The sequence below is a fragment of the Podarcis liolepis genome (assembly GCF_965112155.1).
Source record: "Podarcis liolepis genome assembly, chromosome: 7".
Lineage (NCBI taxonomy): Eukaryota > Metazoa > Chordata > Lepidosauria > Squamata > Lacertidae > Podarcis > Podarcis liolepis.
The window spans coordinates 30,380,646-30,388,430 of NC_139561.1; the positions used below are offsets into that span (position 1 = coordinate 30,380,646).

The 7,785-nt window shown below is 44.1% G+C and overlaps 1 long non-coding RNA gene across 1 annotated transcript; it reads right to left on the bottom strand.

Moving 5' to 3' along the window:
* Window positions 1–6,330: 6,330 nt before the first annotated feature.
* On the bottom strand, window positions 6,331–6,785 carry LOC310711027. Its single transcript, XR_014528340.1, has 2 exons — window positions 6,653–6,785; window positions 6,331–6,471 (listed from the first exon to the last, which is right to left on the bottom strand). It is a non-coding gene; the product is annotated as an uncharacterized lncRNA (long non-coding RNA).
* Between the last annotated feature and the right edge of the window lie 1,000 nt (window positions 6,786–7,785).

A 7,785-nucleotide genomic window follows, 5' to 3' on the forward strand; every position in this document is an offset into this window, starting at 1 on the left:
GAAGACAATAGTTACATTAAAGCACATTTAGAGTCCACAATTAAAATCCAGTTTGCCCTGACAGCAGCACAGTGGTCCTGCAAACTGAGCAGTTTACTTTTCTGCACCTAATTCTGAACAGTTGGCTGCGGCTTTGGGTGGTATTTGGGCTCCATATCTTTTAAGCCAGTCCTCCTGCTCACCACCTGAATGTCCACAGCCAAACCTTGCAAAAAAAAAAAAAAGAAGGTCCCAAGTGCTTTTGGCCAGAGCTTCCAGGTGCAGTGCAAATAAATAGTAAATAATCATAAAGTCTCTTTTAAATGCCAAGGGAAAAACTAGCAGGCTGGTAGAACGAGGGTCGTTTCTCTGCTCTGCTGAACATAAGCGCGCGGTTATGGCTCAGCCCCGTCTGCTTTGACGTGTCAATGGGCCCCTTAGGAGGCATTAATCTCTGGATTATTGGCAAGGTTAGGGGAAGTTAATCATATCAACAGGAGTTTGTGTCGTTTAAAAGCAATCGCTCAGGAGATCCTGCCACACTTCCACGAGGAACAATGGGAGGAGGATTAAGCAAACCGCGAAGCTATAAACAGGGAAATGACTGGTGAAAGGCAGAAAGCAGGACCGTGAAAGGGCAAGAACTGGAAGGTCGTCATCATGCCTAGAAAAGGCAAAGTCAAACATTGCTATTACTCTTTAAGAACATAAGAAGAGAGTGCTGGATCAGGCCAAAGTTCCCCACCCCATCTAGTCCAGCATTCTGTTCTCACAGTAGCCAACCAGATGTCCCAATCAGAAGCCCGCAAGAAGGCTCTGAGTGCAAGAGCACTCTCACCCGCTTTGCATTCCAGCAACTGGTATTCAGAAGCATCACTACCTCCCACAGTGGAAGCAGGACATAGCCATTGTGGCCAGTAGCCATTGTGAACTTTATCTCTCATGCTCCTCCTCAGGTGGTTGGAGTAGTTTTCCCACATTGTTCTGGTGGTTGAGAGGCACTCTTTTTACAGAGTCCAAATTGATTGTGTATTTCGTTCCCCTTTAATCTCAGTTATTTACTTCTAGAGTATGTAAGAGTTACTTCTAGAGTATGTAAGAAGTTTACTTGCTCACTCTCAGAGGAGCTTGTGGATCATGCAGCCTGAAGATGCTTTCTAACTGGAAGAGAGGTTTGCACAGAGACGCTGCAAGCAGCCTCCTCTGAGGGTGGACAACTGCTCCAATCTGCACAGAGATTGACTCAGTTTCCCCAGATATACATATATATATATTTAATTCCCCGTATGTAATATATTTCTATGATATTTTCACTAATATATTATTATTTTAATGCATTCTTCTTTACCCTACTATATGCATTTTTGCACACATTCCCAGGATAGAGGACTGCACTGCAAAATCCCAAAAAGTGTGGGTTTTGAAAGATGGCTGCATTTCAGTCTTCAGATTGAGAATTGGGTGGATTCGTCTTTCACTGTGAACTGAGTTGAATGTCTCCCCTGTGCCTAGATATGGACAGAGCTTCCAACAATGGCTAATGCTAGTTCGGACCAGAATGCAATCCAGCAGCCTCTGAGGGTTTTTCAAAGACTGGTCTGTGCTTGAGCATGGGAAAAGTCTGTAAGCTACCAAAGCTGGTTCCAGGCCACAGGCCACTCTACTGCCTCTGTGGCCCAGGTTAATCAGTCTCCCCACATTCCCACATGGCGCACTCTGCAACAAATGTGTTAAGCACTTGCTCCATTATGCTATTATCTGTGCCTAATTTGCCATCCCCTCCCCTAACATTTCAATTTCTCCCTTCGCCGATCACACACGCTTTTCAACAGCCCTTCCGAACTTGTTTTCTCTCCCCCCTCTGAGATGCTTGGGAAATAGATTTGCATCGGGATCCACAGTGAACTTTCCTGACTAGCATTCCGTTCACCCCCCAGGGTTCCTGCTACCAACCAGCCTATTCCATCCCAGCCTTTCCTTTCCAGATGGACTCATCTCCCATCTCATTATTGTTCCCTCGGGGTCCTAAGCCTGCTTGGATTTCCCAACTCGGTCCCAAACCCCTCCACCCACCCATCTGCGTGTAACGGAAATTTAAAACGCTAATGATAACAGCCGGGATTAAATGTGCAGAATCTCTTCCAGGGGGCCTTTGCCGCAGAGGGCTTTAAAAGGAATTGCTTGAGATCGTAGGGTGGTTCAGAGGGGATCGGGGAGCCCACCACTAGAATGAGGAAGCCCACACACACCCATGGCTCACTTTTGGCTGCCAAATGAATTCCAAGCCAGGCCAAGATGTCAGACGTCAACAGAAGGGTTGCTATGGTGACTGAACATTGGGAAGACACTGCACTTTTCTGGGTTCTTTCAGGGAGCCATTGAGGAAGCATGTGGGGTGGGGAGACAGCTGTGTGTGTGTGTGTGTGTGTGTGTGTGTGTGTGTGTGTGTGTGTAGGGGAGAATCCAGAGCACTGTGCTACAACCCTGAACTAAGTCTACATCATGTGCCATGCCCTGCCGCATTCATTATTCATGTCATATTGAATATTTCAGGCAGTGCTCACACATCTGTTAAGTGAATAAACAGACCTACATTAAGGGCCTTGAAGGTGGGGAAAGGGGAGGTGTCAGACAAGTTCTTGGAGTCCGCGCATCTCTCTTTTATGGAGTCAGATCATGAGCTCATCCGACCCCAGTGTTGTTTACTCTGCTAGCACATTTCCAAGGTCGCAGGAAGTGAGGCTGTCTGGTGTCGGGTGTTTATTGCAGTCAACTGAACCAATAAGGAGGAAAAACGCAACATATTAAACTCAACATTGTGGCCTCAATAAAACCAATTATTTAAAAAAAATTACAAGCTGAGCATGAACAATAGCAGCAGATCTAAGAGAAATGGCAGATATCCTTGCCACCTGCTTGGTAATAAATTAGCTGTCTTCTCAAGGCAGATACTCAGCTGGTCTCTAGAGATCAACCGGGAATCTGTGTCATAAATGTCTTGTGTTATCAAACCCCCTGATTAGAAACACATACACAAGATAATATGTACCTCCGAGGGGTTACACAGACAATATATACCGTATTTTTCGCTCTATAACACGCACCCGACCATAACACGCACGTAGTTTTTAGAGGAGGAAAATCCGTAGGCATGCCATCTGTAGGCATTTCCTCCATAACACGCACAGACATTTCCCCTTACTTTCTAGGAGGGAAAAAGTGAGTGTTATGGTGCAAAAAATACGGTACTTTCCCAGCCCATCCCCATTATAACAACATTAATAACAGTGAAACACAAAAAAATAACAATAACATAAATGGGGAAGTCAGAGAACAAAAATTGTATCAAATATTTTTCTCATTTTTCAGGGATTCTTTGTTCATATAAAGAAATGAGAGAGAAAGACAGGCAGAGAAGTGTTCCTATCTTTACAAGGAATTCCAGCGGCTGAAATCTTTGAAGGCAAAATATTAAAATGGGCTGATAAGGTAGAATTTCTGTATTAAGCTACGGTTTCCAAAATTAAATAAGGGACACATAAATGAAAAGAGAACTTATTATTGTGGTTCCACTTCCGAACCTATCAGTGACATTCCTCCCTGTACTTATCTTAATACACACATTATTTTGCTCCCCTCTAGAATGATAACTAAACTTCTGTCTTGAAACCATTCACCACAGTTGCAAATATGTTCAAGTTCCATCTGAAAAGCTTCCCCCTCTGGATTCCTTGTCAATGTCCCTCCAAATGCTTTTCTTCTTTCAAAAGAACATTGATGCTCCTAAGATCTGGAGATGAACTCTGCTCACCTTGCATTCAGCAGCTGGCTCCAAGACTCATTCTGCATTCCAACCACTGCGGTCCTTTTCTTGCCTCTCAGTGGGACAGGTAGGTAAGTCATCTGATTTGCTGACAGACTCGGAGACAGTTCTGACTAGAGCCGGCCTAGATTTTCAGCTAGAATTAATCTTGAGGCTGGAAATGGGGACCATTTGTCTCTGCTATTTGTGCTAGCTGGCCTTTTTGAGAAAACAGTTGTATACATAAATATCAATAAGTAATGCAATTATGTGGGTGGTTATGAATGATTTGGCTCTCCCTCTCCCTTCCTCAGCTAAGGCTGCAACTGATGTTCCATTTTGGAATTTAAAATAATGATATTAGTTGGGTAGATCCCACCCACCCACCGATGACAATTAGCTATGTAAATCAGGGATGGTGAGCCTGCCAATTTCAATATCTCTTAATCCCTCATAGTTACAATCTCCATCATTTTTATTTTCTTTTAAATCCCTCATGGAAATTCATTAGCATTTTAGTAAGCATTTACCCTAATATAGTGGTACCTTGGTTTACTAACTTAATCCATTCTGGAAGTCTGTTCTTAAACCGAAACCATTCTTAAACCGAGGCGCGCTTTCCCTAATGAGGCCTCCCTTCCACTGTTTGGATTCTGTTCTTAGACCGAGGTAAAGTTCTCAAACTGGGACACTACTTCCGGTTTTGCGGAGTTCGTAAACTGAATTGTTTGTAAACAGGACTGTTCTTAAACAGAGGTATAGAGATATCTGTGAGAGAATTTTGCCTAGTATGTACATTTATTCATGCATATTTGGGGTGGAGGTGGGCATGCCTGGAGAACTCCATTGGGAATTCTGAGTGGTGTGAATTTTGAAGGATAGCTGTGTTTTGGTTAGCAAAAGGGGGAGGGAGCCTGAGTTCGGTAGGCTTGCATTAAAAGGCAGACTTTGCCAACCCCAGGCTTAATAACCCTTAAAAAAAATCTGTATATTACCATTAGCTCCCATGACTGTTACTGCCCCACAATATCTATTTTTCTTCTTCTGTGGGGTGCTTGTTTCTTTTTCATATGGATGATCCCAACCAATCGGGATGCAAAGATTGACTGAGCTCCCACAATGCTCTGAAGCCAACTGGATTTGTTCCCTGGCACAAATTTTTCAAATTGCTGGCTTAGTCCCCAACTAGTAACTAGTTCATAAGAACCTAAGAAGAACCTACTCATTAAGCCCAGCACACTTTATAAAAGCATTAACGCCTCTAAGCGTGGAAGCAAAGCCGAGCCATCAATAGCCTTCTGCACTATGAATTAGTCCAATCCTCTTTTAAATCCATCTCAGCTGGTGGTCATTTCCACTCGGTTCCAGTTCCAGTTCCACTCAGTGTTCAGTTAATCATGGATGGTTTATGGGTCTCAAGGTGCTGGTGGCGAAGGGAATTTGACTGCAGCAAGTGGTGGATGCTTCTATGCATTCTGTACATTTCCCAAACCTATTTCATGAGGACTAGAAAACCTCTCTCTCTCTCTCTCTCTCTCTCTCTCTCTCTCTCTCTCTCTCTGTGTGTGTGTGTACGTACCTATGCTGGAGCTAGCAAAGGCCAGGTAATGTTCCCACTACAGTGGTGTGACAAGTTTGCGGTCACAGAATACACAGAATAAAAGCTCAAATCGAGAGACAACACGTTCTGCAAAAGGATCCCTGAACAGAATATACTCTGTTACATTTGGCAAATTATGCAAATGTTATTTGATTGATCATTTGATTGGGAACCTGGCTGATCTGCTATAATCATTCATCAGTGCCCTGCGGTATATGAATAGCTCTTGCTTACGTGACAAATTGGCATTTATCTCTGTGTGTCCAGCTGAGTCATGACATTCCGTTCGTTACGTCTTGCAGGAAATGGGGGAGGGTGGCTTAGGTCAACCTTTTGCAACCTGATGCCTTCCTGATCTTTTAAGACTAGAACTTCCATTAGCCTCAGCCTCCACAGTCATGGTGACTGAGGCTGATGGGATCTGTAGTCCAACATAGGAACATAGAAAGCTGCCTTATACAGAGTTAGTCCTTTGGTCTAACTAGCTTAGTGTTGTCTACACTGATCAGCAACAGGTCTCCAGGGTTTCAGACTGGGGTCTCTCCTAGACCTGCCAGGGATTTAACCTGGGACCTCCTGCATGCAAAACAGGTGTTTTCTGCTGCTCCAGAGAGGGGGACCTGAACCACATGACAAGAACAGAGTTTCTGAATAAACATGAAGAAGAACTTTCTGACAGGAAGAGTTGTTCAACTTTGGAACAGGTTACCTTGGAAGGTGATGGACTCTGCTTCATTGGACGTTTTTAAACAGAGGCTGGATGGCCATCCTTCAGTGATTTTTTTAGCTGTGATTCCTGCATTGCAGGGGGTTGGACCAGACGATGCTTGGGATCCCTTCCAACCCTAGAATTCTCTCTCTGTGCAAGAGAGAATATTTTTAACACTTGGACCTATGTTTTTAAAAGGCAAGATAACCACACACACAGAGACACACACACTTCCCCATCTGTGGTTCATCTGAATCCTATATTGTTTGTGATGCATTTAATATTGATAAATGAGGAGCCTGGTAGCTTGCAAGAGGAACCATGGAAACTTCCTCTTCTATGACACCCAGCAGGTGGGCTCATAGACATCTCTCTTGGACACTCTGCAATAGAGAACAGAAATAAACTTGGGTCCATTGGAGGGATGGGTAGGTGGAGATAGTGCTTATCTGGGCCATTCCAGTTGGGGCCAGGGTGCAGTAAAATCCCAATGAGCTTTTACAAATCGGACTCAGGTGGTCTGTTTCCCCACACGACTGTCTGTGGATGGGAGGGTTGACACTCACTGATCAGTCTTCTTGAGGACCAGGGCACAACCAAAATCAACTGGCAGGAGAGACCCAAAGGTGTGTCTTCCTGCATCCAAGTCCAGAAAGGCAGTGAGCACCACAGGGACATGCAACCTGCTTCTCAATGGGTTGGACTGGCTTGGAATCCCATTGTCATGGTGACCACACCGAGCCCAGGAATTTGGAGCCCCAACTGCTGGGTGTTTAGGGTTTTTTTCAGGGCCCAAAAGTGATCAGCAGACAATGTTGCTTATGAGCAGTGAGACTGAGGGATTTCACTAAAAATGGGTGAAATAACCCAGTTTTTGTTTTGTTTTTATTGCCCCACCAGCAACTTTGTTAGCCAAATCATCTCACTGAGTCTTCAGCGTGTCTACTTGGGAGTAATCCCAAATGACATCGGTGGGGTTTACCTCAGGTTGGACATAAGCAGTACTGCAATCTTCCCCTCTTTCATACATGCTCTCCCCCTCCCTGCCAAATGACATGGGGCTGTGATTTAAAATTATAAATAAAATATATCTGGGTTCATTTGCTTTTTGGATGACGCTTGCAGACAGGAAGTATTTATTTTTTACAAGCTTGCTTCAGTCACTGCCTCAACTTTTTGTGTGTGGAAGGGGCACAGTATTTAACACTGCACCCCTCAAGTAAAATGGGGGGGGGGGTTCCATTCATTTTGTAAAACTGTAAATGTCCATTTCAAGTGAACAGCAAATGAGGCAGTCATTTTTAATGGTGGGGGCCTTCACAAATCCCCCAAAATTGACACCGTACCTCAGAATGAGGAATTCTGGGGAAAATAAAATGGCAATTCTTTTCTTCCAGAACGAATATTGCCTCATCCCGCCAAATAGTGCCAAATCAGCCGATTTCAAGGTAAGCGAAAGAGACAAGAAATCACCCAGCTGGCTCCAATTTCCTCTCAAAAAAATAAGTATTGAAGTGCATATTTTGATACACTGAAGCTGCCCAGAACTGTGTTGCGAGCAGTCCTGACACACCAAAGATGGTTACTGAGCTTGAGACAGTGTGACTCAATGAAGGCATAACTGGAAAAGTAGTGAGAGCTACTTGGAGATAGCTCAGGGCAAAATAGCACTTATTTATTCTCTAGCAATGTGGG